The sequence below is a fragment of the Dasypus novemcinctus genome, chromosome 2 (assembly GCF_030445035.2).
Source record: "Dasypus novemcinctus isolate mDasNov1 chromosome 2, mDasNov1.1.hap2, whole genome shotgun sequence".
NCBI classification, from domain to species: domain Eukaryota; kingdom Metazoa; phylum Chordata; class Mammalia; order Cingulata; family Dasypodidae; genus Dasypus; species Dasypus novemcinctus.
Window position 1 is genome coordinate 13042981 of NC_080674.1, and position 20862 is coordinate 13063842.

The 20862-nt window shown below is 35.1% G+C and overlaps 1 pseudogene; it reads left to right on the forward strand.

Annotated features, from left to right (window-relative positions):
- Window positions 1-11616, forward strand: part of LOC105746268 (heterogeneous nuclear ribonucleoprotein D-like pseudogene) — a 197583-nt pseudogene extending 185967 nt beyond the window's left edge.
- Window positions 11617-20862: the final 9246 nt, after the last annotated feature.

The following is a 20862-nucleotide window of genomic DNA, read 5'->3' on the forward strand; positions in this document are numbered from 1 at the left end:
AGTGTAGACAAGACCAGTATCAAATTCTAACATGCAGTTAGTCAAACCCCAAACACCAGCTTTTTCCCTTCTTTTTTTCTTTATTTTCAGACCTTGAGAGAACAGCTTTCCCCAAAATTTCTGGAGGTACTGGGGCTCTCTCAGGAGGTGATCAGTCTCCCTTTCCTAGCAATTAAAGCTAAGGTTTTCCTGACTATGCTTCCTGGGGAGTCTTACATTCTTCTGTGTTTGGAGTTTTTGTTCCTAGAATTTTTCTTTCAGACCTTCCATTGCCCTCAATTTTTGTCAGGAAGATTCTGGTGGAGGCCACATCTTTTCTGGATGAAATGTAATCCATTTAATTTTGGGTTTCTCCCAAGTCCTCCCGGCTTCCTCGGGGATCTGGAGGAGGTAGCGAAATGCTACTTTCTCTGGCCTTCATTTGAAAATCCCAGGAGAGCCCCCAAAATGTTGTAGAAGTTGAGAGAGGTTCAATTATTTGCATATAGAAAGGCTAGGACTCAGGAATAATTTTGGGAAGGAAAAACGATTTATTTATGACTGTCTGGGTTCAGAGCTTCTCATTCAAAATCCGAGCCCTAAACAAGATTTTTGAGTTCTTTGTATGAAAAAATTAGGCTTTGTATAATGAATTATCATTTGATTTTCTCTAACTAGGCAGGTTAATAGAAAGTTGGTATGTTAAAAGTCATACTTGAAATTTGTTTATTTCAGATATCATCTTAAAGACAGATTGTGTTACTTTTGACAGGTCTGAAATTCTCCAGCATTTCTAACTTAACTGTGAAACTGGAGTAAAGGAGTTTTCTAGAGAATGTTTATTAGTAATCCTGTTCTCTTGGGAAAACTCTCTCCCAAGAGCAGAGTTTAAGGAGATATTAGATAATGTCTGATTCTGTTCCTTAGAACGCAAATATTATAGGATGAGGTGATATGTTTCTTCATCTAGTAACAATTAATGTACAAATATGAGAATTTTCTTGTTAGTAGTAAATTATAAAAACATATTTAGATTTTGAGGTTTCAGAGAGTAATTAAAATCTGAGGGTGGGATCCAGAAATATTTATTTTTAGTTATTGATCACACAAATTAATTCTGCATTTTAAAGAGCAAATATATTGTAGACATGTTGCTTTGTAAACCTGTAGCTTCTCTAATTAAAAAAAAGAGTAAACACATCTCACAATCAAAACATTCTGTGTGGTAGGCAGAATTCTAAGATGATTCCCAGTAACCAGTCCCCTTTCTGGTCCGATCTTCTTGAATGTGGGCAAGACCTTTGGATATGACAGGATATCACTTGTGATTATTTATGCTATACAACAAAGGAGAATTTTGCAGATGCAATGAAAGCCCTCATCAGTTGAGAAAATCAAAAGGGAGATTAGGCCTAAGATAAATAGTGAGTTTTAAAAGGAAATCCTAAGGTTGGAGAAAGAAAGCAACGTCTGTATTAGCCTGGAAGCAAGTAAGCAAGCATATTTTGAATTGTCCGAAGGGGTTAAGTGACAAGGAAGTTCAGTGGCCTCTAGAAGATGAGGTGATCCCTAGCCAACAGCTAGCAGGAAAGAGGAAAACAGCAAACTCAATTATACATCCACAAAAAAATGAATTTTGTCAAATCTAGTTAGCTTGGCGAGGAACCAGGGACTCAGATGAGAATTGCAGACCAACCAACACCTTGATGTCAGCCTTGTGAAACTAAACAGAGAACCCATTTGAGCCTGCCTGGACTTCAGACTTATACAGGCATGGAATAATGAATGACTGCTGTTTAAAGCAGCTAATTAAGATAGAGTATCACTTAGCAACAAAAAACTATTGCTTTTCCACTTACTAAATTGACGAATTTCATATTTATTATATTTAAGATGCATATTATGTAAGTTAGGCAAATATATAAATTATTTGCATAGTTTATATGTGCATATTTGTATTATACACATTATATTTATATTATATATGCATATGTCATATGTTATACAATATAATAAATGAATGGTGTATGCCCAATGGTTGCTCTGTAATAACATTGGTTACCTGACTTTCTACATATCTTCTCACCTAATGAAAATATGCACATCATTATGGACAAAAAACTAAACCAACAAATCTCTTGCCTTCAACATGACTAGGTTCTCAGAAAAATATCACGAACTTCAAAGTAAGTAGGAAAGTAAACAAATTGCCACAGAAATATTTCTTGATCTCAAACCACGTGCATGTGAAAAGACCAGAAATCTCAGAAAACTCTCTGGAAAACAAGAAAGGGGAGGAAAGGACCGGAAAGACAGAATCATAAAATCAACCCAGAAAAATCTAGTCCCACCCTAGGTATGGAAATACAGACAATAGACTTAAGAGCTAGAGTATCAGAGCACTGCCTGGAGGCAGGGAAAGGAACTGGTCCATAATAATTGTCTTGGGAAAATACTGCTTCTGGGGAGAAGAGGCCATTAGAAGGAGGGGACGCTCAGTCAAGACTTGCTGATAAAGGAGAGAAGGAATCAAGAAGAGACACTGAGATACCTTGAGAAATGAAAGACAGACTAAACTGGATACTACTGGTTTAAAAAATGCTCTGACCATAGCAGGCAGCCTTACCTGGGAACCTTGAGAGCCACCACAATTTTTCACATGTCTCTTTATGCAATTTCTGTTTGAGACACATGAAATGAAGAAAGCCAATCAGTCCACAAACCTAAAAGCTAGCACAAGATGAAATACTGAGAATGAAACTTTTGATTTTATGAAAATCACTTCCAATTAAAGGAAAAAACCCTAAAAAGTCAAAAAAGCATAAAATAGCAGAGCAACTTCAATTTACTATATTTATACAAATGTTTTGTTGTAACCCACCGATATCAATCACACTCAAACTCAGGATTTGAAGCCAATTAGAGAGCCTTTATTAGCCACACGGCGACTGCCTCTTCCTGTGCAGAGGAGAGAGCAGCCCTGAGTCTAGGGAAGGGGTGTTTATATAGTCCTTTAGGAAGGGGGTCTACTGGTAAGCAAGCAAACAGACACAGAAGCAGAATACTGTGGTTAGCGAGAATAGAATACCTGCCTTTGTAAAACCCCTTTCTGTGTGCAAGGTCCCATTTATTCTACCGATTCCTCTGCAGCTGCTTCCTCCCTTCTTATTGGGTGGGAAGCTCCCGTTTTATCTACTGGTTCCTCTGCAGCTGCTTCCTCCCTTCTTATCAGGTGGGAAGCTATAAAAATTTTATCTGAAGGCACTTGCAATCCCTATTTTCCCAATGTAGCCCTATTCCTATTTTCCCAATATACCACTATTCCTATTTTCCCAATGTGGCCCTTACCCTTACAATTTATAGATTTGTAAATTCAATGCAGAAATTCAAGAATTCAGAACAGATGCAAACAAAAAACAAAGAGATAAAAGTAATACAGTTGAACAAGCTAAGGAAAAAATAAAATGAAAGAAAAGGCAAAGCCAATTTAGACATCAAGAGTAAATTACAAGGTGCAAAAGGGAGAATAGAGTCAACTTCAAACTTAATAATGGGATTTTCTTATGAACAGGATATAGAGGGTCAATGTTCATTCTACAAGAACTAAGAATCCATGGCTATAATACACAAATCATAGTTTAGAAGATATCAGAAAGCTATAGAAACAACAGAATTAGGTGTCTACAAGACAAGTCTATAAATTATATTCTGTTAACTTGCAGAAGTAGAGAGATTCAATGATCATGTATGGAAGGCCAGGACTCAGTAATATTCTTGGGAAGGAAAATTTATTAACCATCAGCCAGGCTCAGGAATTCCTGTTCAAAAACTCGAGTCCTGAATAGGATCTTTGGGTTTCTTTTATACAGAGGATGTAGGAGTCAGGAGTCAGATGGTGGTGTTTATATGCAAAAATACTTTTTTGTTAGTTTCTTAGAGTTTCAAGTGTTTAATCTGAGTAACAGACAGGTCCTGAATTAACATATACACTCTAGGTAAGCTTGAATTAACGCATACCCCTCACACACATATCTTCCACATTCCAGGTAAACTTGACTTGAATTAACATATTTAGCTTATACACACAGCCCAGGTTATTAATGAAGAAACACACAGCCTGCCCCCCCCCACCCATATCATTCCCCCCTTTGATACCAGCTTATCTTGTTAAGCTTTAGCATCACTATTGTTGGAGTTATGAGGTGGGTGGCTGTTTGTTGATTTGATTGATTACCCCACTTATTAATTTCCCAGTGAGGGCTTAAAGATAAAGTTTTGGGTAATATCTGGGGCTATTTTTTGTTCCCAGAAGTTTTTTTCTGGATAGCAGAATCTTGGGGTTAGGGGTTTTCCAGCAACCATCTTGGGGGTTACTGATGTTCACGTGGATTCTCTGCCAGGTTCCAGATCCATCTATTAATTTTTATTTTATAAGCTTGCTTTACTTTTCCTTTAGAGAGTTTACACCTTTAATCTTAAAGGGGAGCTGAAGGGAGATGGTCTTTTTTTCTGTAGCTACTTCCTGCTGGCCATGGGCTATAGTTCCTACTTGACAAGGTATAAAAACTCTGTTATTTTATTTCTACTGGAGGAAGACAGATCTGGCATTCTGTATGAAGCTGGATGAAGTTTTCACATGACTAACAAGATGTCCATTTAAAAGAAACAAACTTAATTAGAATTTTGGGAATACATGGTTTCTTTAAGAGGACCCTGGATCACAGAAGTAGAAAAGGTTAGGTGCCTGCAAAGATGGCACCTTTCTAAAGTTGGCGGGGAATAGTGTATATATATATATATGTGTGTGTGTGTGTGTGTATAAAGTTAGTTCATGTTGTTGGTTAACCCTAGAGAGAAATTGTAATAGACAATGGAATTAGGCATAAATTATTAATATTAGTTTTTGTGGTAGAGGAGAGAAATGAGAAGAGGTATTTCTCTTTTCAGTTAAGCCAAAGGAGATGAAAAGAGGCAAGATTTTTAAAGGGAAGTCTGGTTTGTTTGTTTGTTTGTTTGTTTGTTTTTAGCAATAGGCATTTGGGCTAGAGTTAAAGAAAACAGTTGATTTTGACATAGACATTACTTAGCTTTGTTTTTGATGACACATCCTAGGCTGTTCAATGACTAGCACTCATGTATTTTGTCAAGTGCTTCTGGTAAACTGATATTCTTGGGTAGCTGACTTTATTCAGGACTAGTACATGAAGCTGGACATTTCTTTACTCTTAATAGCTGTGGGAGTGATTTGAGTCACAAAGTAAAGTTTTTATATTTTGACTTTAATTGAGTAACTTCTGATAAATTTTTTGACTGTTTTTATCAGGCTTTGTTTTATTTTATTTTTTTGAAAACCCATTTGGCTAAGCTGGTTGGGGCATTTTTTCCCCAGATGACTGCTTTGGTGAAGTTCATGAAGGGCTTTTTACTGCACTGCTCCTGGCAGGTATATCTGAGCATTTTTTAACAAGCTACCCTTCAGTTTCCAGGGTGAACCCTAAGCCAGTTGCCCTGGTTTGTTTACCCTGGGTATACTGTGGTACACTGTGAACTTTAAGTACTAGTACAGGTGCTAGAATAAAGGGTAGGAGGGAAACCTGAGTTGAGAGTTTAATACATCCTTATTTGCGCCTTGGGGGTTTTTAGTAATTGAGCCTGGTATTAATTAATCAACTACCTGTAAGCCACTGGTGGCCCTGGGCTTAAGCACATTCTTCACCTAATGTGGGGAGAAGGATGTGAGGGCTTACCCTTAAGTTAATCTGGTGGCTTTTTAATTAAAAGGGTTGTTGGCCCCTTTGCTCTCAGGTAAGATGGCCACTTTTTTATTTTACAGACATGATTATTTACTATTCAGAAAATGAAGTTGATTAGGACCTTTAACATGTTTAATGTTTTTCTGTATATGATTTACCAGAAGTATTACCATAGTTATCAGACATATATCTAGAATAGGATATAGGTACAGTACTTAATATTACTTAATGTATAAGTTTTTCTTGAGCTGCAATTAATATTTTTAAGCTTCAGTTTTGTAATACCATACAGGTTATTTTTCCATGGGAGCAAGCTATAGTGCCAATTGTGTTTAAGTTCTACTTACAGTATTGTGGTATTTATTACTCTACTTTGTATGTTCTTCACAGAAGTTGCAGCACCATTGACCCTAGAGAGAAACTAGGGAGTAAATCTTACCAGCCTGGTGCATAGCACTCTCTGGCACTATGAAACAGTGTCAATTTGGAGACAATATCTATTGTACATTTGGTTGTACTTAGCCACTGCTGGCTGCTGCAGGAGCTCAAACTGGCAAAGTAGTTTCCATCCACATCAGGAGCACGACCAGAGATGCAGTAGATACGTTTATTGTTTTAGGAGTCAGTGACCAAACTAGACAATAACTCACATGGAGAAGTACTTTGCATGTATTGGACACCTGGTTTGAATGCACAAGAGATTTTGACAATGTTGAAGTTTATCTCTTGATTTTTATACATCTTTTAAGCACTGTTAATACAATGTGCTATATATTAAATGAACTTTCAGTACTTTGCATTTTACTTTTACACTTCTACCTTGAAGATACTAATTACACAAGTATTTTATTTTAGCAATAGAGGGAAAAATAACCTTTTTCTTTTTAAAATGAAAACTGAATATTCCCAATCGAATCAAGGTAACTTTTACTGCCATCACTTGAATGTGCACATTGAGGTGACATTCAGATGGGTTTTATTGTTATGAAGTTCTTTTATTAATACCAATTTAGATTTTTAATTAATAATGGCTTTTTAGAACTAGCCATTTAAATGCTTTAATTTGGAAGAGGCTTTTACAGATTTTTTATACTTAAACATAATTACATAGACTGATTTATTTACCTTAAAGTATAATTGGCAATTGATGGATTTTACTTTATGCATTTAGGAGAAGACAGATTTACTTTTTTTTTTTTATTTGCAGTAACCATAAGCAAAGGCAAACTCAGTTTGTAATTATCATCACAATAGTTGAAGTCTAGGGGTAGGTGAAATTAGTTATAAAATAACCATAATTAAAGATAAGTTTAATTTATAGTTACAGTAACTTGAAGTAGCCATAAACAAAGGTAAATTAGTTTAAGATTACTATTACAGTAGCTGAAATTTAGGCTACATTTACTCTGCTGTAAAAATTCCAGTTATAAATTTATATATATAGAGAGAGGTACCTATACAATAATTTAAATTTTTAGTTTCTAGAAAGTTTTTACTTTAATTTGGGTACTTTCATTTATTAATTATGCAATTAAAATAATTTTATTAGTAAGCAATTCTGTGCAGTTTTCCACCTTTTTCAGCATTAAATAAATTTCACTCATTATTTATGCATTAAATTTACCACCAAGACAGTATTGGCATTCAAAGTTTCACATCCAGGTTACCTTTTATCGTTATCCAACTTGTAACAGGTGACCTCTAAATTTGATTTTCTAGGCATAAGGAAACTGGCAAAGTTAAATATATTTTAAAGTTGAACACAAATTTAAGCACAGATTAAAACAAAAGAATTTTATTCCTTTGAATTTCTGGGGCAGTTTTAGACTTGGGAGACAGGCTGACTAAATTTTAACATGAAATTGCCAAGCTGAATTGTGTTTTTTTTCTCTTTGCAGTTTTAGTTTTATGACTTTACATGTTTGATATTTTCCCAGTTAAACCAGCCATTAAAAGGCCATTAAGTGATTATAGGTACATTGTTTTAGCTAACAGGTTTTGGGGCCTGAGGCAATAGTTTCCTTCTTAGACAAAGGCATTTTATTTTCACAGTTTTAAAAACATTTTTAAAGCATTCTGACACAAACCTGCAAAGAGAAATTTAATAGCAAGAAGTAGAAAGCTAAAACATGGGTAAAGGTAAATTATGCAAAGGTATCCTGGCCTGTGATCACCCTGGGGACAGGAACTTTCACTGCATTCATTTTGGTTCTGCCCAGCTCCTTCCTACTTCATTTTCCCAGGTATCTGGGTGTGGTCAGATAGGAATGTCATTTGCAAAGGCATGGACCTGGTGGGAAGGGTAAGCTCTAGGCTCTCTGCCATTGCCAAGCACCCCCCAGGGGAGAGGGCAGGAGAAGGCAATGGCAGGCAAGTCCCAGGACCATGGCTATTAAAATGTCTTGAAGAAGCTTTGTAGGTCCCAGTGCTCTCCCAGGAGTACCTCTGTTTTAGCAAGGCCATGATTTAAGCCACTGTTCTATGACCCAACCATTCTGACTGGGGTCATATTTAATAAGTCTGGGTGCACAACGTGGACATAGAGAATTCCCAAGCCCTGGCAAATGGTGAGAGCAGTGTACAAAGAGAAGGTTCAGGTTTATAGCAAGAGAGTGGAGCATGCACACATTCAGGCTTCACAGTTTGCTTTATAAACTATTAATTATTCCACTCCTTTGCAATGGCAAGGGAGGTGCTCCAGCTTAACAAAAGTTCACTATTTCACACAATTTAATACTTCTATCTGGAGGCATGAAAATATACACTGGCATCAAATAAACCGACAAACACTAAAAGAGCCATGGCATACAGACAGAAACATAAAGCCCATCAATTTGACTTACAATTTCCAATTTTCCAGTATGGCCATTTTTGAGATACAGCTTGTTAATCATTGCAACCTTAGGGAGTGGGAATTTCTAACACCAAATTTTTAACAGTACTTTTTGCCTACCTTTGGTGTTTACAAAGTAAGTTCATTTGCAATCCAGCACCGAAACAAAGTCTTATTTCTGGCTGAACCTTTCCACTGTTTAACTCATATTCAGACCAAGTTTTATAACAAAAACCAGTCCATTTTTCTGTAACCAAGATTTTCCAAATCTAGACCAATTTTCAGGATGCATTAGGACTTAAACCCATCAACATCCTTTTCCACTATAATCAAACCTTCACTATCTTAGTGAAAGCAGAACCAGATGCCAACCTGCAGTTAGCTAAACCTAAACATCAGGCTTTTCCTCTTTTCTTTCAGATGTGGAGAAGACAGCTTCCCCCCAAATTTTTGGAGGAACTGGGGTCTTCTTTTTGGGAGCTGAACAGGCTGCCTTTCTAACATTTAAAGTTAGGTTTTCCTGACACTATGCCCACTGGGGGAGTCTTACCTGTTTGCCGTGTGGAGTTTTTCATTCCCAGAATTTCCTTTTAGACCTTTCAGTGTGTCTGATTGTCCCTGGGAGGACTCCAGCAGAACCCACATCCTTTTTCTGGACTGAAAGGAGTCCAGGGATGCCCAGATTTGGGGTTCAGCTGAGCCTTTCTGGCTTCCTTGGAGATATCCGAAAGGGGCAGCAAAGTGCCCCCATCTCTGGCCTTTGTTGCAATCCTGGATGTGCCCCCAGGAAATGTTGTGGAAGCAGAGAGCTTCAATGATCACGTATGGAAGGCCAGGACTCAGTAATATTCTTGGGAAGGAAAATGTATTAATGACTAGCCAGGGTTGGGAACTCCTGTTCAAAAACTTGAGCCCCGCATAGGATCTTTGGGTTTCTTTTATACAGAGGATGTAGGAGTCAGGAGTCAAACGGTGGTGATTATATACAAAAGAATTAAAAAGCTTGAATTAACACATTTAGCTTACACACACAGCCCAGGTTATTTATGAAGAAACCCACAGTTGCCACGCACAGTCCATATCAAACTAACTCTGAGTCTCAGGTGTCACATAGACATCCAAAGTTCCAGGAAGCTACTAGGTTATGCATAAATAGCAAGTTAACTTAGAATTTAAAATAACAACTAAGGCTCAGAAACAAATGTGGCTTCTGCAAGGGCTTACAATCTAGGCTTTAATTTCTTTATGAGCATTTTATAAATGAAGTTATTTTCAGAAATAAAAACTTTTGACAATTAACTTGTCTTGAGGTTATTGACCAAAGACCAGAGCAGAAGTTTTTCTTTTTTCTCTTTTACATTTTTTCACTAGTGTTATGTTATTTAACAGGTAGAATATCATTTATAGACTTACTTTGTTTTTTTTAAAGTTTATTTTCTAAAGATCAAGCTTTGATCTGTAGCTGACAGTATGTACTTTTAGATAGTCATCAGAATAAGACAATATAACTGATAAGGAAAGTTGGTGGCTTTTATGACTTACAATATCTTTAAAGTAACTAAAATCATCACTAACAACACTACACTTTTTAACGTTATGCAGAAAATATTGCCAAATCTCTGGGAAATTTATATAATCCTTAAATAGTTATATGAATACTTTACTAATACAAATTTAATTAACAAGTTTAGAAAATCCCTTTTAATTTTTATAACACTTTTTAAACACTTCCCATGCAACTTATATCAAATGAACTTAGATATATATACACATATTTTAGTACTTTACTTATTACAAGGTGAAAGAACAAATCTGTTGGCAATAGTATGAAATGAAAGGATATTCTTTAGGGTTTGACTTTAAGAAATCAAACTTTCAAAATTTGTTAGGTTTGAGAACATTATATTCTCTTAAAAGTGAGGAGATTTGTTTTGCTTAAACAGTAAAGTTAACAAAGGACAAGAAGTTATTTTGGTAAAACATAGACTTTTTCCCTTTTACAATGATTATTCAGACGAAAAAACACTTTATAACCTTTCACTAAAAACAAACCAATGGCTCTTCCTGCCATTTTAAATCCAACTTCATACGAGCTCTGCTGTCTCTGCTCCTGGGACTCAACCTGTGCACCAGCACCTCCCTGCTGACAACTCCGTCACCATAGAGGACATGAACATGAAGAGTACACCAACTTATATGAATTGGCAGGTCAATGTGAGCAAGAATCAGCAGAATAACAGTAAAATGTTCATTGGTGACTTGCTCTGGGATCCAAGAAAAAAGACTCATTTGTCTTGATTAGGAAAGGCTGTGGAGACTGCAATGAAGACAGATCCAGGCACTAGAAGATCTTGGGGATTTGAATTTGCACTTTTCAAAGATGCTGCCAGTCTTGACAAGGTTTTGGAACTGAAAGGAACACAAACTGGACAGCAATTTGATAGACCCTAAAAGAGCAAAGGCATTAAAAGGGGAAGAACCCCCCCAAAAAACTCTTTGTGGGTAGATTCAGCCAAGGTACTTCTGAAGAACAAATAAAAGAATATTTTGGGGCATTTGGAGAGATTGAAAATATTGAACTTCCTATGGATTCAAAAACAAATGAAAGAGGAGGATTTTGTTTTATGAAATACACAGATGAAGAGCTAGTAAAGAAATTATTAGAAAGCAGATATCATCAAATTGGTTCTGGGAAGTATGAAATAAATGTTGTATAACCCAAAGAGGTATATAGGCAGTGACAGCAACAACAGAAAGGGGGAAGAGGAAACGCAGCTGATGGACGAGGCAGTATGAGGGGTTGTGCATGCAGTCAGGACCAAAAGTGGAACCAAGGATTTAATAACTATTATGATCAAGGATATGGAAATTACCATAGTGCCTATAGTCCTAAAGTAGTAACCAAAACTATAGTGGCTATGGCAGATAAGATATAACTATGGAAATTATGGCTATGGACAGGGAAACGTAGACTACAGTAGCCAATAGAGGACATATGGCACGGCATCTCCAGGGAGTGGCAATCACCTAAACAATTACCAGCCATACTAAAGGAGGACACTGGAGAAAAGAGGAGGAAATGCTTCAGTAACCCATCTTGAAGGATGACATTGAAGATTGATCTTCTGCTGATCTAAGATGATTTTGTGGGAAACGGACTTGGCCCAGTGGTTAGGGTGTCTGTCTACCACATGGGAGGTCCACGGTTCAAACCCCAGGCCTCCTTGACCCGTGTGGAGCTGGCCCATGCGCAGTGCTGATGTGCGCAAGGAGTGCCATGCCACGCAGGGGTGTCCCCCGCGTAGGGGAGCCCCATGTGCAAGGAGTGCGCCCCGTAAGGAGAGCCGCCCAGCCCGAAAGAAAGCACAGCCTGCCCAGGAATGGCGCCGCCCACCCTTCCTGTGCCGCTGACGACAACAGAAGTGGACAAAGAAACAAGACGCAGCAAATGGACACAGAGAACAGACAACCGGGGGAGAGGGGTAAATAAATAAAGAAAGAAATCTTTAAAAAATAATAATAATAAAGTACTTTTTAAAAAAAAGGATGATTTTGTAAAAGACTTTCTGGTGTATAAGGCACAACTGTGTCTAATTGTATGTAGCTACCAATTACTTTTCTTTGATTTTACTGTGTCCTTTTCTTTTTGGGTTATGTCTCAATGTGGGTTTGAGTTTATGCAAATTTTATTTGTATGATTTCATGTTAAACCTCAAATGCTTCTTTATGTGAAAAAAAAAAAAAGACCAGTGATTTAGGAAACTTTGTCACTTATACAGAGAAAGCGCTAAATAGCTTTGTATCAGTATACTTTTTGATACTAAGTATTTTAAAACTTTATAATTAGACCCATCAAATCTTAACCACCTTTGACCACAAAAATTCCTTTTCTACGAACTTTTCACTTTTATATTCATTCAGGTTTAACTCACATTTTCTTCTTAATAACTAGTTATTTTATCTTAGAACCAGATTAGTTTTTTCCTTTAATAAAAAAATACATTTGGTATAACATACCTACTTAAGCTATTAAATAATTTTGGAAACTATTTTTAAACATTCTACAGCATACCATTACCAACAAAATTAAACTTGCTAGAATAATGACTTAATTTGATTACATGCAAACATATTTTTTTCAATTAAAAAAACTTAATAGATTCAACATTAGCTTATTTGATTAGTAAATCTGTATAAATTTAGGGACAAAATATTTAATTAAAACAAAATTATCAGAAATATTTTCTTTAGTTTAATATTTTAACAGTATTTCAGTGAAATATATTACGAAACTTTTACAAAGAGACATTTTTGAAATAGCTTTCTGAAGGCAAGTTTGTGGGGGTGGGGGTGAGGGGACTGGGTTGCTATCAGGGCTAAGCCATGATTTAATTGCAGGTTTATGAAAGTGGCCAGTGTTTTCTTTTCTTTTTCTTTTTCTCCTTTTCCTTTTATAGGATTTTCAGTTCAAAAGTTAACTAAACTAAGCTAGAGCAGGTGTAGCTCAGTGATTGAATGCCTGCTTCAGGTATGTGAGGTCCCAGTGGAGAACATGTAGCTCAGTGGTAGAGTGACTGCTTCCATGTATGAAGCTCAATAGCCCCAATTTTACTAAATGACTATCCAGGTCCAATTAGAATTAACTAGCAAACAGAACAGAGAACATTAATGCTAGTAAGATTTTTTACTATTAGTTTCCGTTCTTTCTAAATAATATAGTGAAACTATACAAATGAATCTATGGAAACATGCTTTGCTCAAGGAGATTTGTTCAAATACTTAAAACACCTTGGTAAATGCACTTTAAAATATTTTAGGCAATGCACATTAAAATAATAATATACAATTTTTAACAAGGATTAATGACACTTATTGGTATTATATTGTTTCCTTAAAAAACAATGTAATATAGACAATTTAATTTTATATGAATTTTGAAACTCATGAAGGTATTTTGTCTCTGCATTTTTTTAAAATCCTTTTTTAATGAGTTACATATACAAATTTAATTCATACAAAACTTGGAAAGAAGATTTTCCTTCAATGAATTACTTATATTTATGAATACATAAGTAATAAGCACTTAAAATATTTAGATTATACTCTGTTCTTATTATAAGATTCTTAGAATGTTGTGTATTTTCTTTGTTTCTTTTCCAAATAGTTCTGTCTATCCAAATTTCTACATGATTTTTATTAGCAGTCCTGTAAATTAATTGACAAAGGTCTGAGTATACAGGCTCATAAATCTGAATGATAAGAATGAATTCTTTGCAAAACTCACTGAATCTTCATTAGGATTTGGGAAATCTTATTATTATAGAAGGGGAGTTAGGCTAAATTAGAACCCAGAGGAAAAAGACAGGAGGATTTCAAAGTATCAGAAGTTCAGCTTCTCTCTTTATGAAACTTTAGGAGTATTAATTTATACATATATATATATATCTTTATCTTTAAGTAATTTGAATAAAGTTCTCTTAAGGACTTTCATTTGTTAATTTAGTATTCCCTTCCAAAAGTAGAAAAATATATATCAAATAAATAGAAGATCAGACATAAAAACACAGAAACATAGAAATATTTAACTCCCTAGTTTGAATCATAATTTTGCACTCTTTTCTGCAAATTTATATTCTGATACACAGACATAACAGATTAAACACATGGGATTTTGTCTCATTTTCTCATTCTTTTACAAAATAAGTTTAAGTGCAAAACAACATTATATTCAATAGATTGCTTTGAAGACTGTTCCTGCCCATCCTCTAATTTATATTATGGTCATGCAGTTGTGCAAAAGATATCATTCTCTTTTTAGTCATTCACTAATAACCAAATGTTCTCTGTATTTGAAAATGCAATCTAAAGGATACCATTTCTCCTTTAACTTAGAGCTCTGACTATTACCGATTCTGAACTTCTCTGTTTCCGGGAGACCCAACAATGATCAATTCACAATTCTCAAATTCCAAGACCAAGAGACCCCTGTGACTTCCCTATCATGGTGGGGTCTCCTATACCAGGGGGTACTTCTCTTTGGACTCTTGCAAACTCCAAATGTCACCAAGACCAAGAAACCGAGGGCGGTCTAGCTGCCTACACCTTTGGTAGGAGATTTAAACCCACATCACAAGACCAAGTTTAATTTAAAGAATAATCTGAAGCATGGAGTACTCACAGGAGTTGAGGAGGAAGTTCCACTGTTTTCCTCATTGATCTGCTGCTATCTGGACCAGCACCGCTGGAGGTCTAGAGGGATCTAGTCCTGGCTCATGAAGACAAATGGTTCCATTGGCCACTGAGCTGAGCTCAGGGAATAGTCACCTCATGGGGCGATGTGTCCACTGGGCAATAATTGGACATATTTAAACAAATTGACAAACTGATTCTGAAATTTGTATGAAAATGAAAATCATCTGGAATACCCAAAACAATTTTGGGAAAAAAAGAGGAAAAAGAAAAGTTTGGATAGCTTAAATTTTTACAAACCCTAAGAGGAAGAGTTTGATAAAAATCTAACAAAAAGGTCTGTGCAATTATAACCAGCAGTCCCATTTTAAGATATTTATACAAAATATATACCTCTAGAGATACAAAAATGCATGTACGGAAACTTTTTTCTTTGTGACATTATTTTTAATTGGACTATATTGAAAGCAACCTAAATATTTAAAATAAAATATAAAATTAAGTTATCAGTAGCCTTTGTGTCAAGTGATATCATATTCCAATAAAATAAATCAGGAGAATAATAATAGTAATTTTTAAATGCATATCTTAAATTAAAAACAAAAAAATGTCATTCTTTACTTTGTTGTTTTATTGTTTGTAATTCTGTAGGAAAAGCAATTCTGAAATTATTTTGTTAATATATAAGTCTGAAAAATATATATTATAAATAGTGGGTATAGGATTTTGAATGTAGAGATAGAGATACAGATTTTTAAAATAGAATTAAAAGAATTTAAGGATCTCTAAACTACTGGATGACTTAAGGCCCAGGATCAGAAAATAGAAGGTGAATCAAGCAATTTTTTGCATCAGAAAATAAGAAATTTCTCAGAGAGTAAGCTGATGCTAAAATATCAAGGAAAACATGCCAGTCTTAAGGATAATTTTAGTATGAAAATTCAATAATAACTAATTATTTATAACTTTTGAATAAAAATGAGTAGCTATACTAAATTATTAATATAATTAAAGTATTAAAAGAAACTGTAAAAGTAAAACTCTTCTTTAAGTTATAATGCCAAATAATATATGTAGAGGAAATGAGAGGTAAAACCATGATAATAAAAACTGATTTTGGTATTTGATATTTATTGACGGATGTTTAAACACTGGGTGAAAGTTTGTTGGAAAAGGATTAAAGTGGCTCCCCATGAATTAATTACCCATTAAATACTAAGGGGAGAAAGAAACCTTCATTGTGGAGAAATGTGGCAACATAACAAGATCAAGTTCAGCAGGGACAATATAGGCACAAATTAACATCAGATACATACCCATGTAATGTCATAAAAATTATACAACTTCAAATACGTAATATGACTGCCAAAAAGTCATTATCTGGATCTAATCCTAAGAAAATATTCAGGCAAACACAAATTGTGGGGCATTCTATAACACCATTATCCTTCGCACTTCAAAAAAAATCAATGTTGTGAATAACGAAGGCTGAGAATATGTTCTAGATAAAAGTTTATCGAAAGGACCTAATAACCAAAGGGAAAGCATATTCCTATTTTGGATCTGGTAAAATTGATATATAGGGCTTTATTAGGATAATTTGAAAATTTAAAAACTGGATTGGAAGAAGATTCACCACATTGCAACCATAATACATTTCCTGAGTTTGATAAGTACCTTGTGGCCTTATCAGAGAGCATCCTCCTTATTCTTAGGATACTCAGAGTACCATGCTGAGGGTTGAAGGATCATTCAGATAGTTAAGCATAAGTAAAAATAATCATTATAATAATATGTACATACTCATGGATAAGCAAGAAAAGAGGACATGCCAAAAGTTGATGAATGTAGGCAAAGAATAAACATTTTTCCTTGTACTATTCTTGTGGCTTTTCTTTAGATTAGAAAATTTTCAAAATAAAAACAGAATTCTATATGAATGCTTTAAAATATTTCCAAATTAAAATTAGTTCCTTCAACTAAATCGGAGGCATTTCACCTCATCTCTGGTAAATTAAAGCAGAAGAAATGTTGAGAAAAGTAGACTGATAACCCCAGAATGATGTATGACACCATATGTGACAGTTTGAAATACTTATGATTCTCCAAAAGAGAAAGAATATGTTGGTAAGCTGATCTGTTCCTCTGGATGTGAAACCCTTTGAGTGTATTAAATTTAGTTGAGGGCCTTTTGATTAGATTACCCATTAGGATTACTTTTATGGTTTTTTGATTAGACTACATCAGTAAGGCATGACTCAGGTTGAGTTCCCTCTCCTTGCTGGGTCTGTCATAAATGGACACTCACACAGACAGACAGACACACACACAGGAAGACAAAGCTCTGTCATTTTTTATCCTGCCTTGTGACAGAAAGGAGAAGGCTCAAACAGCCGCGGCTCTGGGAGAGAGGAGCTATTTTGCCTGATAGATTAGAGGTGAGACTGGGAGGAGACAAGAATACCTGAGACTGATACAGGTGGCCTTGAAAGACACAATCCATGTGGCAGGAGAGAGAGGGCAACAGGATCAATTAAGTGTGAAGCCTCAAGAGACTGGGTCCATGGAGCTCAAGAGGAAAGGGTGAGCCCGGAAGGGAAGGCAGGGACAAGCCAGAGATCAGGGGCCATCTTGCTTCAACATGTGGCAACTGACTTTGGTGAGAAAGCACTTCTTATGGTGCCTTGAGCTGAATGGCCTTGGAACTGCAAGCTTTTAACCCCCAAAACCCCATTATAAAAGCCAACCTATTTCTTGTAATTTGCATTGGCACCCCTTTGGCAGACTAAGACACCATAAAATTAGAGAAAATGAAAAAAAGTGAAAAAACTAAAGTTGGAAAATATTAAAGAACAAAGTGCATAACGTAATTACGATTCATGTTTAAAACCTATTTGTCTTTTTATCTTCCCTTAACATAAAAAGTTTTACACAATTAATCTCATATACAAATAACAAATTTTATAAATTTATCAGCAAATATATTTTAATAGACCAAAGTGAATATCTTTCAAAATGACAGAAGGTCTATATGTGTTTTCAGCAAACTGTGCCTGCCCCAAAGGTAAAATAGAGCATCTGTTTAACAACACACTGAAGAAGTATAGAACAAATAAAAAGTGAACCAAAGTAGTATATTTTGCCCATCTATTTAATTGTTTTTACTTTAGATTTTTATTTACTTTTTTTTTGTATTTTAATCAGTAGTCACATGTGATTATGATGACAAAGGAAGAATATAACACATATTAAAAAAGAATATCAATGTTATTATAATAAGGATACCATAAAATTATTGGTAGAAATCCTGTGCACACATCCAGGATAAAACACTTCCAGTTTTAAGTTCCATTAAAAAATCCAGGCTCTGACACATCCTCTCCCAAAGTTTTAATGTTTTCATTGTTAGTGAAAACTCACAAAACACCAATGAAAATGCTAATAGTAGTTATATTCCAGTATTTCAGATACATTTTCACTCATGCTATCATGAACTAAACTGAATTTGATATACCATTATGCTTATAGTATAAGAAAGAGAGCAAAGTTGGCAAATGGCAATATATTTGACAGAGAAATAAATTGGGCAGACAAAAGGCAATTTTACATTATATAATATGAACTTTACACAATTAAATGAGGAAAGGCATAAACACCAAAGGAAAATGATATGAATACGCATTTTAAAGAAAATAAATGCCAATGGCTTTGAGCATGTACGAATATGTGATCATTACTGTCAATTCAATAAATGTTTATTTAAATTTAAAAAAAAAAAGAAAGAGAGCAAAAATCTCAAAGTAATTAGGAAAATTTATTGTACCTGCCAAGGATGGATACCTTGTTCAGGTATACAAGTCTATTTCTAACCAGAAAACTGAACAGACTAATACTCCAGGTGTTCTTTTACTAGTGATGTTCTTGGTGTTTCCGGGACAGACTTTGGTCCAGACTGTTTATCAAGCTTTTACTGTTTGCTGCTCTTTCAAAAATCACAGGACATCAGATTTATTCCTTATTTCTCTCCTTCCTTAGTTCCTTTGTTCCTTCCTTTCTTCCTTCTCCTTTTCTCCCTCGCTCCCTCTTTTCCCAATGCCTTATCTCCCTCTCTCCCTTCTTGCTTTTCTCCCTGTCTTCCACCTCCCTTCTTTCCATTATTTTCTTGCTTGCTTTCTCTTTAATTCTTCCACCTTCTTTTTTCATCATTACAGTTTGGCATAGTTTATCTCACAAAAATAACTGTTGCTTTCCATCATTTGCTAAGGATGGCTAAAATATTTTCACAAAATAAAAGTAATTATTATCCAAACTCTTTTTTACCTATTTAAGAAGGATGAGACCTACATATAGTTACCTTTTTATTTAAATGGGAATTTGAGTTGACACTTATATTGAATGATCTAAATCACTCTAATCATTTCCATGAATAAATGAATCAAACACTTTTAGAGAAAATAAATGCAGAAAAACATTTCTAAAAATTCAAAATTATAGTGTGAAATCAGTAATTACTTAAATTTTTATAACCATTGTTATAGTATGAAAACAGTGCTTAGATAAAAATTTGAGATTATTATTAGTGCATAATTTTAGAACAAAGGGTAGAATATCTATTATCCAGGTGTTTTTGTTTCCTTGACTTCTCAAGCAAATACCGTGCAACCAGTTTGGCTTAAACAATGGGAACTTACTGGCTCACAGTTTTGAGGTTAGGAGTAGTCCAAATCAAGGCATCAACAAGTTATAATGTCTTCCCAAAGACTGGCATGCTGGGGACTGACTGCAGGTGATTCTTGTTACTGGATTCGTCCATTACATAACAATGCATCTGACAGTCTTTTCCCGGCCTCTCCTTTTGTTCAGGGTTCTTTTTGACCTTCAGCCTCTTGTTTCCTGTGGTTTTCTCTCTCTCTGAATTTCTTTCTGCTTATAAAGGACTACAGTAATAGGCTTAAGACCCAACTTGATTCAGTTGGGCCATACCTTCACGAAGTAACGTCATCAAAAGGTTCTTTTTTTTTCTCCTGTTTTTCTTTAAACCACCAAAATAAGCTTCTATTTCAAGAATCTAGAAAAAAATCCCCTTTAAATTTTAAAAATAGGTGTTACAGAAAAATAAGGACAACATCAGAAATATATGAAATAAATAAGAAAAACATGCAATAGAGAAAATAAACAAACCCCAAAATTGGTTTAACAAAAGTATTTACAAAATTGATAAGCTAGTGCAAAGAATAATTCAAAAAGGAAAATTGGCAGTATAAAATATCAAAAGAAGGACATTACCACAGCTCTTCCTGTCAATAAGAGATAGTGAGTGGATGCTATTTATAAATTTAAATGAGTTCTTTTACAATTTAGATGAGATAGATAAATTCTATTGCACTTTTGGTCTGTCATGCCTGTAGGCAGAATGGGTTCCTTCCACCCAAGAAAGTCCTAAGTAAAGAGGTGAAAATTTTCATATTGGGTGTCATATGGGTGATAGACCAGAATTCAACAAAATGGTAAGCCCCGAATGGATATAGGTGGATCACCCTCAGATGCTCCTTCAATTCATGACTTGTCCACATTCACTCTAACATTTCATTATAGCATTACAGTTCCTTTCTCCTCCCCCCCTACCCTTTCTCACTTGCACACACATACACATACACACAAGGGATAGATAAACTATAATCACCAATACTGCAGGTGATTTCTGAAGCTGTGAGTCTCCTGTTCTCTCTCCTACATTTTGAAATTCTCCTCATTCTTGGCCAGCAATTCTAGTCATTTAGGTTATTTTCCTAATTAAGCAACCATACTGCTTCCAGAGATTATGAAGCTTCAATCCAGTTCAAATCTGTGATCATTGTAATTGCTCTTCACAGTTATCACCAGACATAGAAGAATCAAGAGACACCCTGATGATCTCCTGGGGACTCTTCCAGAGAGTCAAACTCCTCTTAGGCTCCAATAGCCAGTAATCATTCTATGTCTTCATAATAATTAGAATCAATTACCACCATGAGTATTAAAATTCCCTTTTACCTGCTGGTCTCTTGGCATGAAGAGTACAAAAATAATCAGGTAGTAATTATAGTTTCAAGTTTAGATTTAGTGGAA